Source organism: Urocitellus parryii, chromosome 5 (assembly GCF_045843805.1).
Source record: "Urocitellus parryii isolate mUroPar1 chromosome 5, mUroPar1.hap1, whole genome shotgun sequence".
Classification (NCBI taxonomy): Eukaryota; Metazoa; Chordata; class Mammalia; order Rodentia; family Sciuridae; genus Urocitellus; species Urocitellus parryii.
Genome location: NC_135535.1, coordinates 179,060,457 through 179,074,226, shown reverse-complemented (window position 1 = coordinate 179,074,226; position 13,770 = coordinate 179,060,457). Strand labels below are relative to the sequence as shown.

General features: G+C 36.5%; 1 pseudogene; it reads right to left on the bottom strand.

Annotated features, from left to right (window-relative positions):
• Nucleotides 1-2,133: 2,133 nt before the first annotated feature.
• Nucleotides 2,134-13,770, bottom strand: part of LOC113176870 (cytochrome P450 2C19-like) — a 34,659-nt pseudogene continuing 23,022 nt past the window's right edge.

Genomic DNA, 13,770 nt, shown 5'->3' with positions numbered 1-13,770 from the left:
CCTCCCACAAGGGTACAAAGGGCATACTTAGCGACTGAGATGCAGGTAACTGCCGTGGCTCAGCACACAGCCCAAGCCTTAACTGTCTCTGGTAAATGAAGGAATGTATCAAATATCAAATATGTAAAGTTGTGTTGAAAAATCACATGGCCACTTGATTTGTCAACAACAGCACAGGGTATGTGTGATGCTTGGTACTGAATGCTGTACATTCCAGATCACGGCAAGAATATTAGTGTGGTTTTAGCACATAGGACTTCTGAAGTGGCAGCCATACAGTAGCTAACTGGTAATCTTTTTCAGGAATGGTGGGCTAATATAGGCACTACCTAGAGGTGGCTCTTAATAATACTAGATGATGGTACTTTCTTCCTGTTTTTATGTTGTTGCAGCTTATATTATTATTGTGGCCTGTGGATGCTGGGCTTTGCCCTCCTCACTAATGGATCATTATGAATGACTTCAGACATGTAGGTAAGGTGAGGAATCCTAAATGGGTGGATTTGGTGGGGGGGGGCAGCCCCAAAATGGCTATAGTTAAGCTCCCTCACCAAGGTTTATGGCGGGCTATGTTATGTTCTTAGTATGTAGCCAAGGCCATGAATTGTCTATGTTATGGTTAGTAGGTAATCAAGGTCAGAAACAATCTGATTTAGTGTGTGTACTTGAGGTCATAAATGTTTGCTTGTGAGCATGTGCAAACTGTTGTAACTTATTGACATTGTGTCTTCCTGTTTTGAACTTTACATAAAAAGGGCCTTTGCAAATGGCTGGGGGTAGGAAGACTGGTTCATGGCTATGGTTGTCTCCAAAGGATGGCCAATATTTCCACCATGTCCACCATCTTCTTTCAATTGCTGGACCCTTAAACCTTGGTTCCCAGACCTGAGCCTCATTTGCCCTAATACAAATATAATCTATCTCATGGGTTTAACTAATACAAATACAGTCTATGTGATAGGTTTATGAGAACGAGTAAGTAAGTGTGTGTGTGTGTGTGTGTGTGTGTGTGTGTGTGTGTGTGTAGTGCCAAAACCAGGTTAAGGGGAATCAGAATTTGAATGATGGGGAATGTGGTGGTAAAGGGAATATTATAAATTTTAGTAAAATATTTAGAGGTGGCATCATTGAGAAATTGACTTTCTATCAAGTTATAAGCCGGCCTGTTTTTCCACACTTTTGTCAGTACTAATATATTTTCCTTTACCAATCAAGAGTGTTAAAAAGGGATACATTGTAGTTTTCATTTGCACTGCTTCTTTTAAATCTACTTCCATGTTATTTTTAGTTGATGACTAGTAATAATATGTATTTATGAGGCACATTGTGATAATGTGATACTTGTATACATGGTAGGATGATTAAATCAGGCTCAATAACATGACTATTTTCTCACACTCTTGTCCTTTACATATAGGCAGGATATTTAATATCTGTCCTTTCAATTTTGAAGTATGAAAGGCATTATTGTTAACAATAGTCGCCAAATTCTGCACTAGATCATTAGAACTGATTCCTCCTGTCTACCTTTAACTAATTTCTCTTCTTTCCCCAACCACTCACATTATCATCCCTTTTCAAGTTCTGGTAACCATTACTTATCTCTGTTCTAAGACTTTGACTTTTTTATTTTGCATCTAAAAGTGATATCATATGGTGTTTATCTTGCTGTATGTGGTCTATTTCATATCACATAATTTTCCCCAAGTTTTCCTTGGCTTAACAGTGATGTCATAGTAATAATTCACAAGGGTTGGGGTTGTGGCTCAGCAATAGAGTGCTCGCCTAGCATGTGTGAGGCCCTGGGTTTGATCTTCACCACCACATAAAAATGAATAAGTAAAATAAAGGTATTGTGTCCAAATACAACTAAAAAATAAACATTAAAAAATAACTCCCAAGAGTGTTAAAACAGAGTGGCTAATGCAAATAGGAATAGGAAACATGCATTTGTGAGAACCAAGGAAACTCTCTTTCATGGGGGTGGAATGTTCCCTGGACTTCAAAGGAAAGTGTGATGAGAAGAGGCAAGGTCAGAGAAGGCATGTCTGCTAGGGAATATGGTGGAGCATGCCCCAAGAAGGAGATCTCAAGTGACAGCACAGCAGCAACAGCAGTACAGACTGCTCTTCTTCAGACAGGAATGAAGCAGAGCAGGTATGTGGGTGGCACAGAGGCAAATCCACTGACAACTGGGATGGTATCAAGATCCTTTGGGTCAACCACAGATCTCAGGTGAAAGTTCTGTAAAATGGTGGTCAGGAATAAAATCACTTCCATGCGGGCCAGACCTTCTCCTACACACATCCGTTTTCCTGAAAATAACTAAGAGTAAATACTCCTTCAACAGTAAATTTCTGACTAGCACCAGAAGAATACAGTCACTATTAGATGAATGATTGGATGGACAGATGGATGACAGGATGGATGGATGGATGGATAGAGAACAAATATTAAGGCTGGTTGATTAGCCTCAAGGATGGACACACTTGCTATCCTCCTAATATTTTATCAGCACACTTCATTCAAACAATATTTGTTGGTTTATGCTTATCAGCTGTACTCAAAGAACTTCATTAACCATTCCCACATTATAACTGTTTTTCTTTTTTGACATTTCAAGTTTCTTTCAATCTTTATCCAGAAAAACACACTCATTATTTGTGTTCCCTGTTCCCAGTTTGATGTTTCATGATCTTTCCTCCCACACATCTGATCCTTTTAGACTCATCAGTCTTATACAATGCACTTGCAAGCTTTATCCCATTCTGTGCCTTTTGACTAGGATGCACTTCTCATATGCCCCTCAGATTATATATCAAATGTCATTTTTTTCCATTAGGCTCTTTGTGATTTCTCCAGACAATAAATTTTCATCCTCTTTGGCTTTAATCAGCAATGAATCACAGATTATTCAAATGATTATTTTCTTAATTTTTCTAGTCTACTAAATGCAAGTTCTCTTAAGGCAGGGTCATTCCTTGTCATCTCAGTATCTACACATTGACAGACCCAAAAGGAGGCATCCAGAGCCAAAGAATAAATTTAGGCAATCATATGCCAGGGACTCAACACACACTTCAGGTGTGAAGGGCTCTGTAACCCAAAGAGAAACTAGATATAGGGAGATCAAGGTGCTCTGGAATCATTAAATGCTAATCTGCCTCACACCCAAGATTTTCTGACCCTCACTTAACAGGCAGAAGATCCCGGCATCCTTGATCTAGAGAAAATATCCTGTATCCTACTCCTATGGCTCATTGCCTCTGTAAAAGATGTCCTGCTTCTCTTCTTTCCTGTTTCTATGCCTGCTGTGAGGCAGCTCTGTTTTCTCCTATTTTAATGCAACTCAATCCATTTTATGCCTCCTTGTGTTGTACCAGGGAAAAGGAAGGAGGTATTTTCTTCTTCTGCCATTAGGAACAGCCAATCCTTTCTTCTCTCTCTTTCTCAAAGGACCAGTCATATTGGATTATAATAATCTCTATATTCATCTCCTTGGTTAACTGGTTGGGCCTCTTGTTATCCATTCTATGCTTGTGGATATTTGCATCCCCAGGGCTCAGCCAAAAAATGAGAGTCACCATGGAAGATAGTCAACAACATTCTGTAGTCCGGTACCTTTAGAGCAGATGAGGACAATGGAGATGAATTTAATCTAGGAAGAGTTCGGGAGGGCAATGATGTATCTTAAAATGTAATTAAATCCATCTTCTCAGTAGCATTCTTACTTTGGAAGAATTTGGTCAATTCCCCCAAAGTCCAATTAATATAGTCCAGTAATGTTGCTATAGCCTGATCAGGGACAGTGCATGGGCACTGGGAGTGTTGCTCCTAATCTCATGTAAAACATTTCTCCTGACCCCAAAATAGGTATCATGCAAGTTTAACTGATCCCATGGAGATGTGTTGTTCCCCGAAGTTCTAATGAAAATAAATTTCTATTACCTGCTGAGAAAGGCATGAAATGGTCACTCTTCTTAAACTTGCCACTCTTATCCAGGAAATGGCCAGGGTCAAACATCTCTGGGTTGGGGAATTCTCTGTTATCGTGTAGCACAGATATCAGTGATGTTATTATTGTTGTGCCCTGCCCTTAGTAGATAGAGATAAATAAAATTATAAAGAAGACATGAAGCTAGAGGAAATGTTGGAATTTACTTAGTCCAATTGTTATGATCTATAGATAAGGAACACTTGTGCAAGGAAGAGAAGTGATATTTCCAGTCAGGCAACCAAGTAATAGAAGGCATGAGTTTAAGGCCAGTGCCTACGAACTTACTAACATGCCTCCCAATTTGAAATAGCATTTGAAATAGCAAATGAGTATTTAAACACCAAACCTTCTGTTCTCCTTATCACCAAGCTTGGATGCTGTGTCTGCCCTGTACTTGATACTCTATTTTATCACTTCAGTTTTTACATACCTTCTATGGGATTCTAGTTTAAAGGTGATCTCTGTTGACTCTTTTGGGTGAAATACTTTTTCACCCAAGTAACACGTCTTTCACCCTCTTCCACATATGCAACTGTGATTCTGATCCTGCATTTTCCTGGCTGAGAAATAAGGACTCCCAAAAACAAAAGAGGCATAGCCTTAATGCAGTAATTACCATTGACCTTTCTACATCTCAGAGTAAGTCTCACAATTGTTTCATCAACCATTTCAACATTATGTGACTGTATATGTTGGATGGGCAGTTTTATTGTGTCATACCTTTCTGACTCAGTCCTTAAATATGAATATCTGCCATGGAGATGCAATTGTTCAGTCTCTGAGGGAACTCTCAGGAGCTCAGAGTATTTCCATTTTCATGTTGTCTAACATTTTAGAAAGGCATTATCATGTATGCCCTGTAGATTTTATTACAAAGGGTAATAATAATTTTTTATTATTTAAAGGGTTAATATAAAGTAATTTCATAGAATCGAATGCATTTTTAGCAAAATATATGAAGATTTCACAAAAGTGAAGTAAATAAAAATATAAATGGTTCACTCAATTCAATTCAATTTGTCCACTCAATGATTCAGCACCAAACATACATTTTATTTTTATTTTCAAGGTTCTTAGTGGGGGAGGATTTCTTTTTTTAAACATCATAAAGGTATGATACTAGAAGAGATATGTTCAATGTGTAATGATCAAATCAGGGTAACTAGCATTTTCATCTCTTTGTCATTTCATTTTTTTACCTTTTTTATATTTTTATTTGTTTAAATTAGTTATATATGATAACAGAGTACATTTATGCACTTTGATATATCATATAGATGGGATATAATTTCTCATTTTTCTGAGTGTACATGTTGCAGAATCAGATATTTAAACTCCTGTTTTCTGATTCTTTATAAGATTTATAAAAAATTTTTGTAAACTGCAGTTATCCTAGTGTTCTTTTAACACCAGGATATATTACTATTCTCTAACTATATTTCCTATGCCTTACCCAACCATGATAGGTGACTTCTAATTCTGTTTGGAAAAAAAGTGTAAGATCTATGCTTCCCAACACAATAAACTCTTGCCACATATTTAAATTTAAATTATTTAAATCTAAATTAAATTTATGTAATTACCTTTCAAATAAATTGATATGATTTAAAATAATCAAATTGAAATTCTCTTCCTTACTTGCACTAATCATAATACAGGAACTCAGCAGGCACATATGTCTAATAGCTACTGGGTTGCCCAGCACAGATACACTGCATTTCCATCATTCAAAGTCCAAAGTTCTATGGACAGTGCTGTCTCAGACCACTCATCATCAACCACTGCCATCTGTTCTTGTACACCCTTTCTACTAGTAATTTTTAAATTGGAAAAAAAGAATATCTGTTGTGACATGCAAAGATTATAAAAATCAATGTTCGTAAATACTGGAACACACTTTTACTCACTTACATACAATCTATGACTGCTTCTGTATTATAATGGTAGAGTTCAGGAGCGGCAAGGAAGACTCTATTGCCTAAAATTCTAAACTACTTACTAACTAGCCCATTATATAAGAAGTTTGCCAACTTGTCTTAAACCATTACGTCCACTTAGCTGAGTTGCTCAATCCTATCATAGCAGAAAACATGTTTAAACTCATACGGGGATCATTAAAATCAGCTATGAAATATTGTAAGCTCTTTTATTGGATGGTCCCATGCAGAAAGGAAAAGCTCATTATCTTGGGTTCTGGAATCTCTTCACTCAAAAGAAACCTGGCATAACATAATCTCTTGCTTGTATGTTTGCTGAAAACAGTGAATTGAAAATATAATCCCAGTTTGAAATCTGTCATCATCAGGGCAAGGTCCATCCATCACCTCTAGGGAAACTCCTCTATTCCCTTTTCTCCACAAGTTGAAAATAGCATTTCTAATCTTACTAAATTCATAATTTTCCCTACCAAGAAAATAAAATTTTTAGTTATATCATTTGTAAACTTCATTAGCAATATGTGTTAGCCTCAAATAAAATGGAGTAACTTAGAGTATAACAATAGAGTCTAAATAAGTTAGAACATAATTATAGAGTCTAAATAAATATAGAAGCCTTATGTAAGAGTCACTGGAAAGCTGCTGGGATGAGGGAACCTCAGAGTTTAACTAATGGCTGCAATCAATTTTAGCTGTGTTCGTCAACAACTCTGAGTCAGGGAAAGACATGTTACAGCACTTTGATGACCTTTCTGGAAGAAGATGAACAACACGTGAAACTGCAGTTTTTCTTATATAACTGTATTTAGACAAATATTATTGGGAATTCCAAAAACACAACTAAGAAGCTATAGAGAAGAAAAAGAGGATACAAAGGCAATAAAAGTAGTCCTAAAGTAGGTTATAAGATCTTCCTCATTTTGTGAGGGCAGTTACTTTAGTATCAGAAATCTGACAAGGAAATTTCAAGGGGATGTGGCTCAAGCGGTAACGCTCTTACCTGGCATGTGCAGAGCGCTGGGTTCTATCCTCAGCACCACATAAAAATAAAATAAAGATGTTGTGTCCACTGAAAAATTGAAAAATTAATATTAAAAAATTCTCTTTCTCTCTCTCTTTTTTCTCTCTAAAAAAAGAAAAGAAATTTTAAGCAGGAAAACTGGAGAACAATCTGTCACAAAAATAAATTCAAATGTCTATAACAAACTGTGGATGATCAAATCCTGCTGTGAGTGTACTAATGATGTTCATACTTAGTGGAAAAAGGGAGACCAAAATACATGACAAAATATAAGATCAAGAGAGGGAGAGAATTAATTTGGTATAATGGTACATTGTTGACAAACAAAATGATACATTATAAAAAATCAAACACAAATAAAAAACACTTTGCCTATCTGTTCAAGAATATCTGCCAAAAATGTACATAAAACATCACATGAAATAGTGTAGTGTTAAACTTTCACCCCTTGCTAGAGACAAAATATAGTTTTAAAGCTTGCTCAACACACAACTTCTGTTCAATACTGTGCTGGAAATTCCACCTGGGGCAATAATGTAATAAAGATAAAATAAGGTCACTAGAATTGGAAAGTCATAAAAAGAAAAAAAAAACAAGTACTAACCCAGTAGCAATTTAATGTACTAAAAAATTCCAAATGAATCTAAACACAAATTATTGGCCATGGTGAATAAATTTAACAAGAATTCTAAACATAATATCATTAAAATAAAAATTGTAACTACATGCCCACCGGCCAAAAACAACAGAATGGAAAAGGCATTATTTAAGTGTGCAATGTATATAAGTTTTCAAAATATTAATTACCTACTAAAAAAGCTTTCAAAAATGTGTGAGCTACTTAATTAAAAACAAAATATTATTGGAAAAATATAAAGCCCAAATAAAGTAGGAAATCTACAATATTCATTAGATAAAATATTGAACATGTCAAGATGTCAATTCTTTGCAAATTGGTCTGTCGACTTAATGACATTCTGAAAAATATCCCAAGAGAGTTTTAGGAAATTAACAACCTGATTCTAAATTTTGTCAGAAAATGTAAACTGCTTAGAGTAGACAAAAAAAAAAAAAACCTTGAAGGAGCAGAAGAAATGACACCCTGCTGGATGTCAGGAACAGTTAGGGATCCTCATGGCTTAGTCTGGCCCAGCACTGAGTCCATCAAGGTGCTGCATGGATGAGTTTTGTATTTCTCTCATCTTGTGTTGACAGAGTATTGGGACCATACTGAGAATACGGGAATTTTCAAGAGAACTGAAGTAAAATGTGAGAGAAACAGTCTTACCTTGGGGATGAAGTAGTTTCTGAATTTAATGTCACAAGTGGTTGCACATGGCAAATTGGTTGGCAGGAGGTCAATGTATCTCTGGATCTCGTGCACAACAGCCTCTATGTAGGGCATATGGCTCTTGTCCTGCATGCAGGGGCTGCGATGTCTGCCAATCACATTTTCAATCTCCTTCTGGACTTTAGCTGAAAAGATACACATAAGAACTGATGGAAAGTATATATATGTGTGAGGATATGTGTCTTCATATGTAGACATATATATCATGTCTTTATATACATATGTGTATATGTAAATACATATTCATATATCTATATATACGTGTACATGTGTGCACATATGCATATATGTATGTCTGTGCATATATGTGTATATACATGTACACCTATGTGTGTTATGTGCTTACACATATGTATATATGTGTGCATGTATATCTATGTCTATATCTGTGATATATATGTAAATACATAGACACTATAAATCATGCATATTTTTTTTTATTGTTGGTCGTTCAAAACATTACATAGTTCTTAATACATCATATTTCACAGTTTGATTCAAGTGGGTTATGAACTCCCAATTTTACCCCGTATACAGATTGCTGTATCACATCAGTTACCCTTCCATTGATTGACAAATTGCCTTTCTAGTGTCTGATGTATTTTGCTGTCTGTCCTATTCTCTACTATCCCCCCTCCCCTCCCCTCCCCTCCCCTTTTCTCTCTCTACCCCTTCTACTGTAAATCATTTCTTCCATTTGTATTATCTTGTCTTACCCCTCCTTTCATCTTATATATCATTTTGTATAACCCTGAGGATCGCCTTCCATTTCCATGCGGTTTCCGTTCTCCCTCCCTTTCCCTCCCACCTCTCATCCCTGTTTAATGTAAATCTTCTTCTCAAACTTTCGTCCCTACTCTGTCCTTGTTTACTCCCCTTATATCAAAGGGGTCATTTGGTATTTATTTTTTAAAGATTGACTAGCTTCACTTAGCATAATCTGCTCTAATGCCATCCATTTCCCTCCAAATTCTATGATTTTGTCATTTCTTAATGCAGAGTAATACTCAATTGTGTATAAATGCCACATTTTTTTTATCCATTCATCTATTGAAGGGCATCTAGGCTGATTCCACAATCTTGCTATTGTGAATTGTGCTGCTATGAACATCGATGTAGCAGTGTCCCTGTAGCATGCTCTTATTAGGTCTTTGGGGAATAGACCGAGAAGGGGATAGCTGGGTCAAATGGTGGTTCCATTCCCAGCTTTCCAAGAAATCTCCATACTGCTTTCCAAATTGGCTGCACCAGTTTACAGTCCCACCAGCAATGAACAAGAGTGCCCTTTTCCCCGCATCCTCTCCAGCACTTATGGTTGTTTGACTTTCTAATGGCTGCCAATCTTACTGGGGTGAGATGGTATCTTAGGGTAGTTTTGATTTGCATTTCTCTGACTGCTAGCGATGGTGAGCATTTTTTCATGTACTTATTGATTGATTGTATGTCCTCCTCTGAGAAGTGTCTGTTCAGGTCCTTGGCCCATTTATTAATTGGGTTATTTGTTATCTTATTGTCTAATTTTTTGAGTTCTTTGTATATTCTGGTTATTAGGGCTCTATCTGAAGTGTGTGGAGTAAAGATTTGTTCCTAGGATGTAGGCTCCCTGTTTATCTCTCTTATTGTTTCTTTTGCTGAGAAAAAACTTTTTAGTTTGAGTAAGTCCCATTTGTTGATTCTAGTTGTTAACTTTTGCGCTATGGGTGTCCTATTGAGGAATTTGGAGCCCGATCCCACAATATGTAGATCATAACCTTTATCAAATATAAGATAGTTGTAGTTTTGTGGGTTGGTTACTGTGTCCTCTATTCTGTACCATTGGTCCACCCGCCTGTTTTGGTACCAGTACCATGCTGTTTTAGTTACTATTGCTCTGTAGTATAGTTTGAAGTCTGGTATCGCTATACCGCCTGATTCACACTTCCTGCTTAGCATTGATTTTGCTATTCTGGGTCTTTTATTATTCCATATGAATTTCATGATTCTTTTATCTATTTCTACAAGAAATGCTGCTGGGATTTTGATTGGCATTGCATTAAACTTATAGAGAACTTTTGGTAATATCGCCATCTTGATGATGTTGGTTCTGCCTATCCATGAGCAGGGTATATTTTTCCATCTTCTAAGGTCTTCTTCTATATCTTTCTTTAGGGTTCTGAAATTTTCATTGTATAAATCTTTCACCTCTTTTGTTAGGTTGATTCCCAAGTATTTTATTTTTTGGGGGGGATATTATGAATGGAGTAGTTGTCCTCATTTCCGTTTCAGAGGATTTTTCACTGATATACAGGAATGCCTTTGATTTATGCGTGTTGATCTTATATCCTGCCACTTTGCTGAATTCATTTATTAGTTCTAATAGCTTCTTTGTAGACCCTTTTGGGTCTGCTAGGTATAGAATCATATCATCTGCAAATAGTGAAAATTTAAGTTCTTCCTTTCCTATTTTTATGCCTTTAATTTCTTTTGTCTGTCTAATTGCTCTGGCCAGTGTTTCGAGGACTATGTTGAACAGAAGTGGTGAGAGAGGGCATCCCTGTCTTGTACCAGATCTTAGAGGGAATGCCTTCAATTTTTCTCCATTCAGAATGATGCTGGCCTGTGGCTTATCATAGATTGCTTTTACAATGTTGCGGTATGATCCTGTTATCCCTAATTTTTCTAGCATTTTGAACATAAAGGGATGCTGTACTTTGTCCAATGCTTTTTCTGCATCTATTGAGATGATCATATGGTTCTTATTTTTAAGTCTATTGATGTGGTGAATAACATTTATTGATTTCCGTATATTAAACCAGCCTTGCATCCCAGGGATGAATCCTACTTGATCATGATGTATAATTTTTTTGATATGTATTTGAATCCGATTCACCAGAATTTTATTGAGGATTTTTGCGTCAAGGTTCATTAGAGATATTGGTCTGTAGTTTTCCTTCTTTGAAGTGTCTTTGTCTGGTTTCGGAATCAGGGTGATGTTGGCCTCGTAGAATGAATTTGGAAGTTCTCCCTCTTTTTCTATTTCCTGAAATAGCTTGAAAAGTATTGGTGTTAGTTCCTTTTTAAAGGTTTTGTAAAACTCTGCTGTATACCCATCCGGTCCTGGGCTTTTCTTAGTTGGTAGTCTTTTGATGGTTTCTTCTATTTCCTCTATTGTTATTGGTCTGTTTAGGTTGTCTATATCCTCCTGACTCAATCTGGGCAGATCATAGGACTCAAGGAATTTATCTATGCCTTCACTATCTTCTATTTTATTGGAGTATAAGGATTCAAAGTAATTTCTGATTATCTTCTGTATTTCTGAAGTGTCTGTTGTGATATTGCCTTTTTCATCCCGTATGCTAGTAATTTGGGTTCTCTCTCTTCTTCTCTTCGTTAGCATGGCTAAGGGTCTGTCAATTTTATTTATTTTTTCAAAGAACCAGCTTTTAGTTTTGTCAATTTTTTCAATTGTTTCTTTTGTTTCAATTTCATTAATTTCAGCTCTGATTTTAATTATTTCTTGCCTTCTACTTCTTTTGCTGTTGTTTTGCTCTTCTTTTTCTAGGATTTTGAGATGAAGTATGAGATCATTTATTTGTTGGTTTTTTCTTTTTTTGAGGAATGAACTCCAAGCAATGAATTTTCCTCTTAGAACTTGTTGGGGTTTAAGTGTGCAGAGTTTAGCTCCCTCAGCCTGACACTTTGCAAGAAGCTGTGGCTGTGATTTAGGTCAGCTGAAGGCATGCCTCACTAGGAGAAGGAAAGGTCCTTTTCCCCTTATCACAAGACACAAGCTTCTGCATGGTTTGGCCTAGAGGAAGAAGCTTCCTGCATACTGGACCTGGGAACAGTACATTCGGGGATTAGATAATGTCTACAAAGAACTTTGGGAGGGTACTTATCAAATGAACAGGAACAATTTGGATTTAGCTCTGTGTACCCACTGAGGCATGATATTTGGGCAATGTAGATGAAGTGTTACTGAAGAATTGCTTGCTTTGTTAGAAGAAGAATATAAAAGAAACTTACAAATAAACCTCAGCATGCAGTTGCAATTGCTGCCTTGGCTCTGCATCCCCTGTGTCCCGGTGATTTCGCGACCCTTACCCAGGGACCCGAACGCACTAGACGTTCACAAGAACTGCTTTCAATGTGTCCCATAGATTCCGATATGTTGTGTCTGTGTTTTCATTTAACTCTAGGAATTTTTTAATTTCCTCCTTGATGTCTTCTAAAACCCATTGATCACTCAGCAACCTATTGTTCATTCTCCAGGTGATGCTTGATTTTTCCTTTCTTCTTTTATCATTGATTTTCAGTTTCATTCCATTATGATCAGATAAGATGCATGGTATTATCTCTACCCCTTTGTATTGTCTAAGAGTTGCCCTGTGACATAGTATATGGTCTATTTTTGAGAAGGTTCCATGTGTTGCTGAGAAAAAAGTGTAGCTACTTGATGTTGGGTGGTATAGTCTATATATGTCAATTAAGTCTAGGTTGTTAATTGTGTTATTGAGTTCTATAGTTTCCTTATTTAACTTTTGTTTGGAAGATCTGTCCAGTGGTGAGAGAGGTGTGTTGAAGTCTCCCATGATTATTGTATGGTGGTCTATTAGACTCTTGAAGTTGAGAAGAGTTTGCTTGATGAACACAGCTGCACCATTATTTGGGACATATATATTTATGATTGTTATGTCTTGTTGGTGTATGGTTCCCTTGAGCAGTATAAAGTGTCCTTCTATATCCCTTTTGATTAGCTTTGGCTTGAAATCTATTTTATTAGATATGAGTATGGACAATCCTGCTTGTTTCCGCGGTCCATATGAGTGATATGATTTATCCCAACCTTTCACCTTCAGTCTATGTATATCTTTTCCTATCAAATGCGTCTGCTGTAGACAGCATATTGTTGGGTCTTGTTTTTTGATCCATTCTACTAGCCTGTGTCTCTTAATTGGTGAGTTTAAGCCATTAACATTTAGGGTTATTATTGAGATATGGTTTGTTCTTCTATCCATATTTGTTTATTGATGTTACTAAACCTGATTTGTTATCCTCTTTGACTACTTTCCCCCCTTTACTGTCCTACCTCCCATTGTTGGTTTTCAATGTTATTTTCCATTTCCTCTTCCTGTAATGTTTTGCCAAGGATTTTCTGAAGAGATGGTTTTCTAGCTGCGAATTCTTTTAACTTTTGTTTATCGTGGAAGGTTTTAATTTCATCTTCTAACCTGAAGCTTAATTTCGCCGGATACACGATTCTTGGTTGGAGACCATAGTCTTTCAGTGTTTGAAATATGTTATTCCAGGATCTTCTAGCTTTCAGAGTCTGTGTTGAGAGATCAGCTGTTATCCTGATTGGTTTACCCCTAAATGTAATCTGCTTTCTTTCTCTTGCAGCTTTTAAAATTCTCTCCTTATTCTGTATGTTGGACATCTTCATTATAATGTGTCTAGGTGTGGATCTCTTATGATTTTGCACATT